General features: G+C 39.0%; 1 protein-coding gene across 16 annotated transcripts in view; it reads left to right on the top strand.

Moving 5' to 3' along the window:
• Positions 1-17,322, top strand: part of TCF4 (transcription factor 4) — a 350,789-nt gene that overhangs the window by 138,186 nt on the left and 195,281 nt on the right. The window lies entirely within an intron of this gene.

Here is a 17,322-nt window from a genome sequence, read left to right as displayed (position 1 = left end):
GTGACAGCTCTGACTTTCATAAAGTCCTCAATTCTGTAGCTGTCAGCCTGGGATACTAGTTTTTCCCTCTGAAGCTACTGAGGATTGTATTGTTTTTCTTTCCAGGATGATAAACCTCGCTTCCTTCAGAAGTGTCATTGGAAAAAGTTGCACACATCATAGAAAATGGTTTTCCCACACGTCATGTCCCTGGTCACTGTCTTCTGTGTGTGTCCTAGTTGGTCTCTTTCCTTCTCCAGGTGGTGAATCTAGGACTTACCTCAGCATTCCAGATCTGGATTAATCAATAGTGTGTCTGCTTTTATTTTTAGTATAAACACAATCTAAGTTTCCATTTATACACCCATGTTCTAGCATTGACTAAAAATTGAACTTGCAGTCCACTAAAATCATTAAGTGTTTCTAATATTAATTGCTTTATAGTCAGGTCTTCCACATCCTTGTGTAAGAATGGGACTTTATATTTATATGAATTAGAATTGCTCTTTTTGGATTTGGTCAGCAAATGTGCCGAGTCCATCCTTTCACTCTGTCATTACCGGAGGCAGTGTACTGTGATGCACAGCGGTGTGTATTCTTGGGTTTAAATCCTGATTACTCTTGCCACATATTTTCTTCACCTATATGTTGAAGATAATTATAAAATCTCTCTGGTAGGCTTGTTGGATGAAATAAATGAGGTAATACACATGTAAGGCATAGAGGAGTATTTAGAACATCATGAATACTCAATAAATGTTGACTATTACTATTGCAGTGGGTGTGGGGAGTTCATGGGGCCATTTCTATAATTGTGAATCATTTTCTTTACTATCAATATTCTGTTCTCTGGAGAAAAAGCTTAAGACCAATGGTTTTTCTGTGACCAATGGAAGAAGCAAATGTTATTCTTGGTTTTGAGTTGTGTGATTAGTCAAATTTATCAATCAATAAATTGGATATGATGATGAATAAAGTTGCCATTGGCTGATAGTTATTAACTGGCTACTTTGTTGGGCCTTATGAGAAAAGAACGCAAAACAAACAAATAAACAATAAAATCTTAAAATTACCTGGAGAAAAGTCCTAGGCTCCCTTTGTCTACACCTAGTTTTAAGACAGAAAATTACAAGGCAAATTAGATGTTTAATTATAGGAAGTGAAGAGTATATGAAAATTTGGGGTAACTCTAAAGATAAATTCAGAGGTAATTATTTCCTTTACAGAGGGTTTGCCAAAATATGCCTTTAGATTTAGCCTATGAAACTTAGACTCAGGATAACTTTTCAGGAACACAGTTCTTGTGACAAAAAGGTCCCTGGAGAGCCATGTTTGAGCCCCCAGGGAGTTTTAACAACAGGACCCTAAGGTAGGGCATTAAGCTGATAGCTAGCCTTACACAAAGAGACTGGATTAGCATCCAGTGACCTGTTTTATATCCAAGCAGTGGGACCCCATACAAGGCCTAGGTTGACCCGAGCCAAGGTGAGGTCAACCTGACTTATTTTCACAATAAATGTTACAGTGGTGACAAGTCATCAGGGACATCAGCACAGTGTTTGCAGCTGTAAACTTCTTTCTGGACAAACTTTCTTTGACTCCCTCGATTTTGTCATACCCACAGAAAAGTACAAATGGTGCATTCAAAAAGACAACTGTTCTTGGTTCATCACACCAGTGTGTAGGACTTCTGTAGACTCAGGCTGTAAATGTCCCTCCATGCACCTGGCTTCTGTTCCAGTCATTTCCTTGTGTGTACATTTTGATCTGGTGCCATCGGGAGAGGGAAGCTAACCATTCTGAGAGTGACACTTTCAGATTTCACTGTATCTGATTATTTGTAAGGCCCGAGAGATGGTTTATTAGTTAGGGAACATTCATATTTTCTTTATAGCTTTGAAAAATCATCATGACTTCCTGTATGTGATTTTGCATCAGCACCCATTGCCACTGCTGTATCTCCAAAGAGCCTAGACTTGTGGCTGTTACTCCTCGGAAGCTGATGGGGCTGCAGCATTTATTCAAGTACTACCCTTTTATAAAACTTTTATAGTTTTCACTTTCACTGACAGACAAATTAAAGTCCTTAAATTAAAACCTATTCCTTCCCCCCCCCTTTGTTTTCTTTTTCAGATAATCTGTAGCAAATAGCTTATTGGTTTTTTGTAGAACTGCCTTGTTTTAAAAATCAAATTGAAGACCAAGTTGATTCTGCCTGCAGAGCAAAGCTATCTGCCTTTGTAGAAAATCTGGATGGTTAAATTGGAAGCACGTTCTGCACATGGTTTAGCAGTTAGTAGCCTGGAAAATGACCCAATAGCCAAGATAGTTTTTGTAATCTTCATTGTAAGTGCTTGTTTAAAGTTTAAGCTTGTAATTGACTATTTTGCACATTGTTCATTGTTAATTCATTTCAGGCTATTATAGTTTTGTAAATACATTGCCTGCTAAGTTGTGTCAGTGGAGGAACATTAGTGCTGTAAGAAAACCCAGTTAAATGTGGTGCTTAAACGCATCACCAATTAGACCAGATCACTGTGATTCTTAGTGATCCTAGGAAAGTCACTTTCAGTTTGTGCAAATTTCCATGTATTTAAAATAGGTCTGACGATCTATATCTATATCTATTAATAAAAGGGCAGCACATAAATTTGCACTGTGCTGTGGCCGGCTGTAGTTTCTCCTGGTTGATGGCTACATTACTTAATATTGTTATTCAGCATCCCTAGTTTTTTCCACATTGGAGGGGCAAAATCTTTGTATTTTGTACTTTTATCATGTTTATCGGCTGTTACCTGTCAGGTAGCTCAAGCCATTCTATTTTGTATAGCTTACACTTGAGAAATAATTTTTAAAGCACACATTACACCTTACTGTATTTAGATGGGTGATAAGCACTGATTAGATCAGGGAGCTTCCTGGTATTCATTCTTTAATTTTTTAGTTTAAAAGAAATGGACATCACTTGAAATTACAGGTGCAAACTAATACTGGCTAATAATTAAAGATTACAAACAATTGCAGTGGAAAAAGAGGTAAATTCTCCCTATGAGATAGTAAGGACCACTAGAATATGGACATGATGGAAAATAATGATGTAGATAAAATGTGATTTATCTGTGTATGGTATAGAAAGAAAAATAATGGTTGGGAATGTATTGACTGTAACTTAAGCTATTTGTCATTATGTACAAGTAGAAACTTACATAAAACTACCCTTGATTAAGTGTTATGTAAAACAAAGGATATGATTGGAAGTGTAGAATTGCAGGATATTTTAAGATGATGATGATGATAATCCAGCTAGAGGCTTTAGCAAGTCTGTAGTCAAACCAGAGAGGGGAAAGAAAGACCAGGAAAGTTTGATTTGGTTATGGAACTTGGCGACACATGTAGGAGTTTGGACCTAATTGGTCGTTGCACTAGAGTTGGTCAACTAATGATGCTTTTCATAGCAAATATTATCTGAGCCATTGATCTATATACTGAGAAACGCCGAATGCATGTAAGTAGAACTGCAGCCTTTCTGTCCCCTGCAACAGTATTTAACTGTCAGCCTTGAACTTTAGACCCGATAAAGCAGAATGAGGACAAAAGGAGGGGAGGTTGTGGTAAATAGCCAAAGTGAAAGCTCCTGGAGTGGGTAGGGCATGCATAGTTGAGATAAATTCAATAAATAGATGCCCAAAAGTTAGGCTTCGTAAGAATAAACACACTATAAAGATTTTCCAACTATCAGCCTAACGGGTTTAGAAACTAAAGAGCACAAAGCAATTATTTATTAAGAAAGAGGCACAGTTGACATAGAGTGTTATAGAGGAAGAGACTGGCATGATTATAGGAATATATTAAGCATATCAAAAAATACCCCAAATTTAAGAGTAGAGAAAGGAAGACAGACTGCCTATGAGATGATGATAAATAATAATGAGTTATTTCTGAAAGCACCTAAAGAACAGGAGGTCTGAAAAGAGGATTGTCAAGTCTTGAAGAGATAGAAAGGGTAATTTATTGACAGGCAATGAAGACACTGCTAAAAAATAAATGAATTTTTCACCTCAGTGTTCACAATAGAGGATGGGAGACAGATGCCAGAAACAGACATAAATTTCCCAGGGGAGGATGAAGAAATACAAAACAAATCAGGATCGTGCCAAAACAGGTGAGCAAGGGTGAGAAGAAAAACGGATAAAACCCTAAAATGTAGCAGTTGTTACTCAAAAATCTTGAAAAAGGAGAATGACGAAGCTGGGAAGGAGAAGAGCAGTTAACTGTGTTTCTTAGAATGATTGGAAATAATTTTGTAGATTTGTTTTATCTAGTTAAGTCATTAGACTATCCCCTTTGAAATTTACCCTTCAAGGGAATAAGCTAGTGCACTTAAAAGAAATTATCTTAAGGGGCCTCTGAAAAACCAAAACATCTTTTTTGTCCCCCAGGTTCTCAGTCTGAGTTACCCACTATGCTCAGTGTTAAGAATTTGTTAAGCGTTTATTAAGTCGTCTTATTTTTCCAGGGTATTCACTGAGTCACCGATTCAGTCAGTATTTACTGGATATGCTTAGCCATACAGTGTGCTAGGTCCCGAAACACAGCATGAAAAAGACAGACATGCCCTTAGGGTTTCTGAAGTTCCTTCCTTACTCTTCTAAACAATCCTACCTTGTGTCAGGTAAAAGAAAGTTCGCTGGTTAATGTTGTTGTCATTCCTGGTCTTATCTTTGACTGGTTTCCTGCTGGAGAAGGGTGGCCTCCTTTTTTTATTTTATGTTTTCCTCTTTGCTGGGCTCTGCTCAGTGTGCTTGTTACTTCCTTTTCCTAGTCCTCAGATGGGGATCTTTCTTTCTCCAAGCTCACTAGTCTGCTCAGCGTTCCAAACCAGACTTCTTGCCGGTTGCTTCCTTGAATGAATTTAGGAACCCTTGACCTACTGCTGTTTTGGGATCTGCTGAGTTCTTGCCTTGGGCAGGCCAGAGCCTGTTCTTTCTCCATTTTCCCCACGTCCTGCATACACCTTCCATACCAGGCTCATAACCGTTGTCTCCCTTGGGATAGATACCCCATTTCCCACTCTTTGCCTCCGTAAACTTTTGGGCCCAGTAAACCTTACCTACTAAAAAGACCTTTCCATTTCTCATCCCATAATTAAACTTTCTTTGCTTTGTATTCAAAGGTTATTTTAAGACACTCATTCATGTAAATACTACTGTGAGGAGGGCTTCACTGTATTGACATCAATTATTCCTACTTTCAGATATTGCTTGAGTTGCTACCTAAGAATGGAATATAAGAGATGTTTCAGGGACATTATTTCTGAGCATGTTGGAGAGGGGCAAAGAAACAAACCCAATGCAGGGTTGTCCTAGAGTCCCTGTTCCTGTGGCCAAAAATCTTCTAAATAAAATTAATCTGCAGAGCCATCTTTCCTACCAGGACTGTAGGTGGTGACCTGGGGTTGAAACAGACCCCTGTGAGCTCTTGATTGTCTTATGTAATTGTTCTGTGTTTAAGTGTCTCTGAAAGCTGGTAGGCTTATGTTTATCCATAGGAGAAGGGTAAACTAAGCTACATCACTGTTTCTTTTGTCATTTTTTTCATCTTTTATATAGAGTCAGTTGCAATTTGATTGGTTATTTTTCCCTGGGAATAGATTATTATTTTGGGGACTGCCAGACTTGGGTGAATCTGCCATCTTATTAAGTGGGGAGGGGAACTAATATGCATGAAACAACCATAAACATAACAGCCCCAACACCGCCCACAAGTGCTATAGGAGCAGGAGCTGGGCAGAGAATGCCAGAAAGAAGCTTTGGCACATCTCGGCCTATGTTTTCTTGGAATATCATTTTATCCCACTATTTCCTAATGTCCTTGTATATCTGATGAATGGCATCCTTTCCCTGTGGCCCCTGCACTCCATCTTGTAGCTCTTCACTTTTCCTTGCTGCACGTCTGAGCTCCCTCTGTGCCATTCACATAATATAGATGCCTGGGCTCCACCTACAGACATGCTGTGTTTGCAGGTCTGGGCTGGGATCTGAGCATCAAACTGAAAATGTGCTCTTGGTGACACTGGTGTCCTGCCAGGTTTGAGAATCTCTGACCTACACAGATCTTCAAAGAACTGTTATTCTAGTTTCAAAACTGTCCGTTTTTCTTGAACTGAATACTTATTTTTAAATCCTTCTGTTTCTTTTTCTCTCAGTAAAAGTGAGCGATCGCCTACTTAGCACCTATTTACCACCATCAAGATATTTTTAGGCCATAAATTAATAAGTTTTTGAGGTCAAAGAACATGGATGATTTTTAATATGTTAAAATTGTGCATACTTCCAGAAAGGGCCGAAAAGACCTCTATTTTTTTTTTATTGTTGTTTTATTTGTCCAGACTTAATCTAATAGTCCTAAAGGTTTGCCGCTGGTAATAATGATGTGAATGACATTCATTACTATAGATTCACAATTAATCATTACGTATATAGAGAGGGAATGAGTTTCCTTGTACTGCAGGAAAATTGTTGATGTAATTTTACTAATTTATAGGAAAGACAAGGCAAATTAGTAAAACGTCGGCACTATAAATATTTCAAAGAGAACGTTCATTTATTATTTTTTATAATATACAGCTACGACTCAGTGACATTGAAGACAGAAACTTTGCCATGTACAGAACTATTAGGAACTAGCTGAGAATGCTATGAGTTGGGCCTCATTGGTTGTAGGCAAGTATGTTTTTCTCAAGTACTTTGGTGATTTTGTTATAATAACGCCGTTGTGTTGTACAACCTGTTGTATACAATAAAATATTTTTAAGGCTACCTGTTCATAAAAAGGAACACAAGTCCCAGTTGTTGTAGTTTTATTTTATGAGCTGCCCCCTCCCCCCAATAACCTGTGAAATGATGAGGTGGATAATTAAGGATATTTTATTGTGTGTTCTATCACCTTTGGAATGATAGAGCTGTTTGTGTCTGTTGTGGATTTTTCATACACACACTATTTGATCACATTATGGATGCAGAGCTGACCCCTGGCTGTTCACAGCCATAGTTTCATAGCTGTTCATGTGAGGCTCCAGCTAACATCTTGGCCATGGTAGTAGATAGACATTTTTTTGCTTCTGTTGAATTCTGTATATTTAATTTAGTTAAAATGCAGAAAGAAAATCAGTTAAAGGCTTCTATATGTTGTGTAGTATGTGGCCCAAAGTTAACGAAAATGTGTGGAATTTAGTATTGACTTGTTTTTGCACATGTCACAGTATATTCTATTTTGCCATTGAAATTATTAACACCTGCGTTTATTTAGAATTTTTGGCAAGTTGAAAATGTAACCTTTAGAGGGAGTTAAAGTTCTTGTATTTGAGTGAATAAAGTGGTTAAGTTGTTAATCATGTGAAATTATTTCTCAGGATAATAATAACCATCTCTTTACCCACGAACTTCTTTTCTGATCACAGAATCTTGATGGGTCAAGTTTCATTTGAAGGCCCGTCCCACTCTTAACAGGCCAAGAATACCTATAACTTATGGAAAGGTTAACAGCATATTTCTGGATTGAATTTTAAATTACATTGTTTGTAAGCTGATTTGACTTATGTATTGATTGGCATGAGTTTCTCTGGATATACGAGTAGACATGTGCTTCTTATGGTTCTTTCATATATTTGTGTTCAGCCTCTAAGTCATCCATTAAATTCTGTTCATCAAATATTTACTGAACACCAGCTTTGTGCCAAATACTTGACATGACTTGGTGCTGAGGATACATTCCAGAGTACTTGGTAGTAGATCAAGTACTTGGTACTTGAATACCACATCCTTGGAGTTAGCTTTCTGTCTCCAGGAAGACACAGGAAGTAAATGGGTCAAGAGGAATAGGGGGTTGTATAGCAGTTCCTAGCAGGGAGGGTCATAGCCCGGAGGAAGTTGGGGAAGTTGACATCTAAGTTCAGATCTGAATTATCTGGAGAAGACGTTGAGGCAAAGGGGCTGGTGTGAGAAGAAGATGGTGGCGTGTTAAAGGCCTAGAGAGTTACATCTGCGGAGGGCTAGCAGGGAAGGGCGCGGCTGGGCGTTTCTTTCAGAGCGCTGGGAGAGGGCGCGTGCATGACAGGGGTTCACGGAGCCAACTCTGACGGGCCTTGCAGCCGTGTCCAGCATCTGTCATTCATTCAGCAGATATGTGCTCGGCCCCGACTGTGTGCCAGGCGCTTGGGACACGTCAGGAAACAGCAGAAAAGAACGCTTGCCCTTGTGGAGCTTTTGTTCAAGCGGGAGAGACAGCCAATAAACATGGTGCTCGTGGTTTTGAAAACAGGCCAGAAGCATGTGTAGTCCAAATGCTTACAGCCTCAGCATGTGCCAATATCATTGAGTCAAATCAAAGACATTTAATAAAAATAACTTGGCAATCATTTCCAGGTCTGGTCTTATGGCCGCAGATAGATTTATTGATAACTATATTTGCAGGGGAAGTTGGAGGTTACCTATAATTTACATTTATTGATCACTCACTCTGTGCCAGGCATAGGGCTGAGCAGTGAGCTACCACATTGCGGGAAAGTACTGAAGTTCACTGCAATCAGCATTTCTAGTTCATCTCACAGATATATTTTAAGAATAGAGGGCTTATCTGTAACGTGAGATAAGAATATTTGAGAGATGGTCATTATGAAGGGATTGTCCCATATTCCTGTTTTAAAAACTCATTCCCAGAACCAGGTTTTTTCCTTGTAGCATTTTGACAATGTCACTAAACAGAAAAAAATGCTTGATATTTTTTTTTTAACCATGCAAACAAACATTCTACGTAGCGATTGAAACTAGACATTAGATTGTCACTCAAAATTAATTATTGCAAGCAAGTACATTTTAGTGTGGTGACCACTTTTTTGGTGGAATTAAGAAGGAGCAAAGAGAATACTATAAGTCACTGTATAGAAGCAGGAGGAGAAATATAGTTGAGCAGAGTGAATAAAGAAAGATTTGTTTGAGTTCACCCTACCATTGTAAGAGCATTGAATGAAAATATTCAGTGAGTGAGAGGTATTTGAAAAACTTATTTCACTGTGGCAGTCGTAGCCTGATTTGTTTTCTTTCCTTTAGAATAAAAGTTGCAAGTGGGTAGGAATTATGCCTTTCAATGTAGCCTATAAAGGACTGGAAAACTACTCCAGGGTAACAGCTGAAGAGGAAATGGCTCTGTCAGTGTTGTGCACACGGATGATTGGGCACGTAAGGGACACAAACGGGGAGAAAGGTGCAGAGAGAAGAGGTCATAAAACAAGGAGGCTTGTTTGGAACTTAAATATAATAGCAAAAGCAAAAGCCTTGGGAACCACCCAGGGGATATATGTTTCCTCTGAACACAACACAAATATGGACCGTTGAAAATGTGTGGTGCTCCTTGCATAGACGGTGCTGTCATCAGCAGCACACATGGTTGGATATATGACGAACTGTTCGTCTTATGGTTCTCCATTCTCTTTCCATGTCACCAAAGGCATGCATTTTCAAAACAGCCCAGATGAAGGCCCAGTCTTTATATTTGTGGTGGAAATATAAAGCTTACTTGTTCATGTAAGAGCAAATTAAATCCATGCTCCATCAGTATTAGATTGTAAATAAGGACAGTGACCTTTGTCCAACAACATCCATAATGCTTTTCGCTAATGTCCATAAATGTTTATCAGTATCCTAATGTAGTAACAAAGCCACTAGTTGTTTGCTGTGACTGTGTACCAAACATTATGCTGTTATTTGCATATTTTATCTTACAGCGACCCATTGTGAAAAATGTTTATTATCCTCATGTTACAAATAAGCAAAGTGAAGGAAAGAGAAGTTAAGATAATTGAGACAGACTGGACACTTCTCATTGGTTTGAGATTTGTACACAGCCCTGCCAGACTCACAGGCACGTGGTCTAAACCAGCACACCTGAATGCTTCCCTGACAGTCCAGGTAGACATAACAGGTAATAAGTATTAGAAGTAAATGGAAGATATGATTGTAGGTGAACAAAAAGTGAGAGTTAAAGGACCACATTATGACTGCTGGACTTTTTTTTTTTTTAAAACATTTCAGCACACTGTTAAGCCATAATAATAAAGAAAAAGACCTTGCAAGAAGAATAATTAAGGGTCACAAAAGTCAAGGGACAATATCATCATCATTATTTTTTAGTAAAGAAGGAGTGAGGCTGATGAGCATGGGACCTGCCGCGTAATTATTAGGAATGCACACATCTGGTGAGGACGTGCATTTGTCCACTGCGTCGCTGGCCTGGAATTAGCCTCCTCCGTAGAATTCAATGTGTATACCCAAATAGTTCACAATCTTCAACAAATTTAAGCAAAATAAAATGAGAGCACTTAGGGACAATTTAGAAAGAGAATTCAAGCAAAATGAGAGGAATACACACTCTCAATGGAGGCGGGTGAGTGGAATAACAACAGATTTCTCTGAAAGACTGTTAATATAGTTTGTTTGTTGGCTTTTTGTGAGACCCTCAGTACTCACTCAGGTATGGTTTGCATCCTGACCCACCACTTAAACATCTGGCCTTCTTTTTTCTGTGTGTGGGGTGGAGATAACAAGGCCTACTTCACAATGTTTTTAAAGTGCCTAGCCCAAGATTTGACACATGGTAGGTCTTCAGTGGGTCTTATTTTCTTTTTTCTGTCTGCTGCTTAATTTGACCTGATTAAGAGAATGAGTAAATACAAATTTTTGTTCACTGTTATCGATGAACATTATCATTTGTAAGTGCCCCAAACCTAAATTTTCTATATAATTTCCCTATTGACTTTCTTTTGCAATATTGGCTTTCCAAGCCGTTTCGCTCCCTGCCCTTCTGTATTTTGATTTCCTCTTGATTCTGTAGTTGCTGTATCTTTGGAAGACCCCTTGACTTTAGTTGTCCCATGGCCCATGAGCAATTTTGAATATCCATCTGTGTCGTGTTAGGATTTGTTGAAATCTGAGGAGCATTGGATCTTGGGAGACCACCCTAGTACCTCTGTCTAACTTGCATTCTCCTTAGACTGCTGGTGGAGATGACCTGGGTCTAACTCAACTTTTCTCTTATTACCATCCGCCACTGGCTATCTTTTTTCTCTAGGTCTTCACTGTTCAGTCCAAGTTCACCAATGTAAATGGGTCCAGCAGCCCTGAGAGGAGATAAGACATAGAAAAAGTGGCAACAAAGTGAAGCAGGGTCCAAAATTTTTAGGAGCGATGTCAGACTTCTCAAATGCGTCACTTGATTTGAAGTAGTTGATCTTAGAACATCTGCCACTGAGCTTCAACTGGCTTCTTCTCTCATGTCTTAGGAGAAAATGTGCCCCCTCTTTATTCTCCTGACAACCTTCAACATTTGCATCTTTCAGCTTATTTTAACTTTCTTATCCTGGAATCTTTTCCCAGAAATAGTTCCCTTTCTGTTTTCTTTCATCATGTCTTTCTTCCTTGACTCCTTTCACTCTGCATATAATGTGAGACTGGATCTCCCAGCCTGGCAATCATGGGAAGTCTAGTTCATACATCAACTGCTTCACGTCTCTTAGGGTCATGTTAAAGTTCGGACACACTTCAGGCTTATATGCATCAGCACCTCAGTAGGGTATAGTTCAAGAGCTTTCCCAAAACTACACATGCTCAAAGGTAGTTTGACATCTTCTAAGCTAGCACAACTCCAAATCCCAGGTTTTTTTCCCTAACCTAGTCTTTTAGTCTTTGACACCTGCATCCCTCAATATCCACAATGTCAAAACCAACTAACTCTTTCTGTTCCCCTCGCTACTCTTTTTTTTTTATTAGCTGCTTTCCTCTCTTATCCTTGTAAGTGCAGGCATGGGGGAAGCGTGGAGTTTGGTGTTAGAATGGGGCTTGACTTCCAGCTTGATAGCTTATCAGCTGTGTGATGTTAGACTATTCATTTATCTTCAGTGGGACCCTGTTTTGGAGATTTGCACGGCAACCAAGTGGCATTTTTGGTTTGGGAGCCCAAATATAGTTGTTTCTGCTCTAAGAATCTGCTTTACCCAGTTTGCTGGTGGGAAATTTGGAAATGACACCATTCGCCAGGGTTGTGGGCACTGGGCGAGAGCCAAAAGGTGGGCTGTCTTTACCGATTCTGCCCCCCACACACTCGTGGTCCTTTCCTACAACAAATCATGGCCAGTTTGACATGGCAAGTACTGGAGGAGAAATTGTCTCTCGTGAGCCAGAAAACGCAACAGGATCTGTCTGAGATTGATGGAGATAAGGGTTTGATCCACTTTACTCTCTGCCAGAAAAATATTTTTCCTTGACAGCTGGAGAGATCAAAGGTCTAAAACTGTGGATACAAGGAGATGGATGTTCTAATATTAATATTATATGAATAATATAGTAACATTTAAGGTCAACATGTCTAATTCCCTCTGTCTGGGAACCCCCAGCCAGCCGTGTGCAGAGAGAGGAATTCCAGTCTTAGAGGTCTTCGCTCCAAGGAGACAGGCAGCCGTCACCTGCCTGTGAACAGCTGAGCAGGCCAAGCTTTAATAGTCTGTGATAGATCATGTCAGGAAGCAGTGGAATCTGCAGGCTTGGGGTATGAGGCCTAAATCACCTGGACTGAGGAAGACTTACTGATGAGCTAGTCAAATAAATGGGTTTTCAAGAATTATCATGGAAGGGATGGAAGTTTCGTCTTGAATGAGAGCAATATGATGGTCTAATATGTCACCTGTTCCCAAGGAAGGGTACATACTTTGCCCTAAGCCAGGATACAAAGTATAGTCATTCATGTTGTGCAAAAAATGTTACAGGACTTGCAGCTTCTGCAGGGACTCCCAAAGGAAAGATGGAGGCGAAGACTCGGTGAAGTGTATGGTCCTAGCTTGTGTGTGACCCTGGGCTCGGGTCAGAGAGATTCAGCCCCCATATGAGGTTGCTTCATTTTAGAAAAACCCTGCTAAGGATTCATTTCACTTACATGAGTTCTGTGAGCTTTTGTCTTTCTAATTTTTACTATGGATATATTTACCGATTTTAAAAATTTCCATCGTAGCTTTTCATTGATGATATATTTAATGTCCTTATTTTTTAACAGGTCTTAGAATTTAACTTTTCCCCATTTATATTTCTCTTCTGTAAGTTTTTCTACTTTTTTATTGTCTGTTTTTTATCTGATTAAGATGTTGCTATATACTGTCCCTCCTCCCCTGAGTAGAACTCTCACTGATCCACCAAAATATCTCTCCAATATGAATCAGGAGGTTCACAGTATAACAACCTTTTCTAGCTTATAAGGTTCAATCAAACTAAGGGAACATGATTGTTTCTTGACAGCAAACATTATTCATCCTCTTAATTTCGAGACTTGTAGCCTGAAATCCATGGTCTGTGATGAAATGGAGGCAATTTCTCTGAGCCTAGCTTTACTACTCTCATCTTAAAAATCAAGATAATGATATCTACCTCAGAGCACTGTAATGAGGATTAAATGAGATATACATCTAGCACGGGAGCTAGAATGAGAAGATTCTTATAAATCTAATTTCATTTCTTCTTCAATTTCTGTAAAAGTCCAGGGAACATTAGTAAATGTCTAGGTGCAAAAGAAGATCATGAGTTCGGTGTTAAGTTTGAGGTACTTTTAAACTGTTCAAGTGAAGGTATCAAGTAGGCAGCTCAAGTTAAGGGTGTAAAGCTCAGAGATGCCTGAGAAAAAGGTCTACAGCTGAAGGGGTTTTCTGCATAGAGATGGCAGTTGAAGGTACAAGAAGGTACAAGACTGCATATGGAGTCTCGAGTAATAAGCGGACCTTGGGTTCAGCGATTGAAAGATTCTCATCATTTAAAGGCTTTTGGGTGAGAACGAAAGAGAATGCCCAAGGTGTAGGAGAAAAAGAAAATGCGATGACATCAAGCAGATTTTTAAAAAGGAAAGAGGTAAGAGTGTTTTTTTGATTGCCAGGGAAGATGACAACTGAATATTGTCTATTGGCTTTAACTGCTTAGTGGTCATTGTTGACATTTTCCGAGAGTTTTCTTGCAGGAATCCTTAGGTAGGAAGACTCCACTCCCCACCCCCCAGAATGGAGCTATCTTTCCTTTGACCTGGCAAAGTTTTCATCTTACATATTTCTAATGTGATTTTTTTCCCTCTATGGTTGGTAATGATAGTTGTTTATACTTAGTTCATTCCCATAATAAATTATCAGTCTCCTGAAGAGGTCATGCAAAATGCCATATAAATTATACCTAGTAAGTATTTAATAGTTCAGTCTTAGAATCATTGCTTCTGACAAAACAAGGCATGTTTGTTCATCCATCCACTCACTCATTTATACACTGAACAGTCATTTATTCACCAACTCCACACTATATACCAGGCACTCTTTCAGCTATGGGAATATAGTGGTGCACAAAAGATATTCCCTTTCTGCATGAAACTTACAGTGCCATGGAGACACATGATACAGAATAAATACATGCATATTCTGAGTACCTGTAATGTCTTAACTTATTTCTTCCTCGGAACAAGCTCATGACATCGATGTTATCACTTGTCCTATTTTATTGATGAGAAAATGGAGGCACTAAGCTATTCAGTAACTTGCCAGGGTCATCTCTTCATTAGGAGTGGATCTGAGATTCACACCCAGGCAGTTTGACTCCCCAATCCATACTGTTAGTCACCCCAATGCACTGCAAAGTGTTTGGCACATGTTAAACTATTATTATTATTATTGCTATTAATATTATTAATAATAACTATTCCTCAACCTAGTGATCATTTACTCCAGTTCAGATGAGGAAACAGACATTTGCCTAGTTATTGGCGAAACTAAATTTAGAAGCCGAGAAACTGTGCTTCCAGTCCAGTGTTTTTTGCTCATATAGTGCCTCTTTTTTAAGGGAAGGAGAATGGAGAAAGGAAGAGGAAAAGAGGGATGGAAGGACGAAGGAATGGGCAAAGAGAAAGAAGGATGTGTGGAAGAGATGTAGGAAGGAATTAAACCTGTTTGATTTGGGGTTTTTGATGCTACCAAACTGTGTGTGATTTTTCAAGTTTATTTTTTTTCCCTTATATTCTTGAGGGGATATCCTTAAAATAAGGATATTTCCATAAACAATAATAATCATATTCCATTTCACAGACTAACAAAAAATATTTCAGTGGCTAGAAGACCCTTGCTATTAAAAATGTAAAAGATGTTATTACTGGCATTTATGTTGGAGAGGCATTGGTGAAGACACCCCAGACACTTTGTTTACCAACAGCCAAGTCTTTGAGAGGGGTGTGTGTGTGTGTGTGTTATGTATATACTTGTACATACTTATATCCTGGTGATATTGAATTTACTTTGTGTATGTATACGTTTTCGGGGAGAGGATATTGAATCATTTTTCTGGGGTGGGGAAGTTTTTGTCCTTATATGCAAGGCTGCTCTAATACCCAGGGCCATAGTTAAGCATCACAAATATACACTAAGCAAGGGACATATGCACAAGGAATTTAAGCAGAGTTTTTCTAAATGGCAAATAATTAGAGGGGAACAGATGCCTATGGGCAGCAAAGGATGAGATGAGGTACCAGGAATTTTAAAAGGGAGACAGAAATACATATGTAGAATGCAGTCACTCTCAAGGATGTTTAAGCCTAGAGGGTGTTCTCTCCCAAGTTCTCTGTTTTTGTGGGTTTTGACATTAAATTTTGTTCTCTCTTTACCTATATTCCCCACAGAAATAGATCATGCTCATCATTCCAAAGTGGAACAGATTTTCTTCCGAACCTCAGCTTTTCGATGACTTTATGGCTTGCGTGTCTTTCTTCTCCCTCCCCAGGGCCTTGTCCTTTCACAGGACTGCCAGCATATGACATTTCATAACAGTGTCACTCCTCATGTATTTATTATTTATACCCCCATCTACTTCCCAAAGGGTATTTAGGTAGCCTACCAATAGAAGACCCCTACAGCTGTGATTTTTTTTCTCCATGTGTGTTTCTGGATGGACATGGTCCTCCCTCAGAACAACCCTGCGGTGTGATGGGGCGTGTCCATCTCAGAACTGTCCTGCGTAGTGCTGGTGCCAAATAGGAAACAAATCTCCAAGAATAGAGAAGAGCCTTAGGCATTTCCCATCTTCCTGTAGAGTGTTAGAAACAGCAGGGGCGCTGAGCAGAGCAAGCCGCTACCCACAAAGCCGAGCGGGAGCACCTGATCATTATCCTTCGGCTTTAAGATTTACCTGTTGTGCTCATTGTAACAAAAGAAATGAAATCTCTGTAATTATATTGGAAGGGGGAGGAGATCGTGTTTTAGTTCCTTTGATCTTGAGCTGGAGGAGGCTCTGCTTTTGGAAATTTAATTTGAAAGAATCCAACGTACACATCTGCTTTTTGTACCGCAATTTCTATTGAGCTTGAAAATAGAAATTTATTAATGCAAATGTGTAGAGTCTGTTCCTTGAGGGGAAAAAAAATATTCAAAACACAAGGTGATCCTTTCTGCCTAGCGATGGAAGATTTTAATAAATATATTTTCAGCTTTTCTTCTAGAGTTCAGAGATGAGGGTCCTTGTTCAAGCATAAAAATTACAGGACACATTGGGGAACAGAAAGATTCATGATTACTTCAATATTGAAAAGTTTTCAAAGGACAAATTAGATGGTAAAGAGATGAGAAGCATACCGAATCCTCAAAAGAAAAACAAAACAAAACCCTAAAACAAGTGCGTCATCAAACCATTTTGAGAACATGTTTGAATTGATGGAAGAGCCCATGCTAAGAGACAGCTTTCATTTCAACGAATCCAGTCTGCCTAGTGTTCTGCAAAATTGCCTTTGCCTGTAAATGGAGTGGCATGCAGATTTTAGGAAGGACTCTTTCTCACCCCAAGTTAGCCTGTATTCTGTATTTTATTTTCGGAGCATTACATGAAACTGCACATAAAGGACACTTGACTTAATCCTTCGAGTGGCTGGATTGCATGGTCTATTTTTATTAACTTTTTCTTGTTCTCAGTGTAAATTTTCTGGTAAAGCCTAAAATGTCATGAGCATTTTGGGACATAAATCCTTGAAGCTATTTTGCAGTCATATAGTTCTTTATAGCATTTGAGTGCTTTCCTGAACCCCTTCTCATCTCCAAATGGGCAAAATAAATTATAAATTGTTGAGAGCATTCAATTTCTGGGTGAGCATGAATACTTCCCCCCAAAGCTGGCGCAAGTATCCATTTTCAATTCTTCAAGTAAATAGAACTGGTTCTTTACAATATTTGTGCTCTGTCAACAGATCTCAAAAAGTTGGTTATAAATTACCTAGGCTTAAGAAGGAGTTTATGAT

The sequence above is a fragment of the Hipposideros armiger genome, unplaced genomic scaffold, assembly GCF_001890085.2.
Source record: "Hipposideros armiger isolate ML-2016 unplaced genomic scaffold, ASM189008v1 scaffold_52, whole genome shotgun sequence".
Lineage (NCBI taxonomy): Eukaryota > Metazoa > Chordata > Mammalia > Chiroptera > Hipposideridae > Hipposideros > Hipposideros armiger.
Note: the sequence above shows the minus strand (reverse complement) of the source record. Positions and strands in the feature narration are given on the sequence as shown.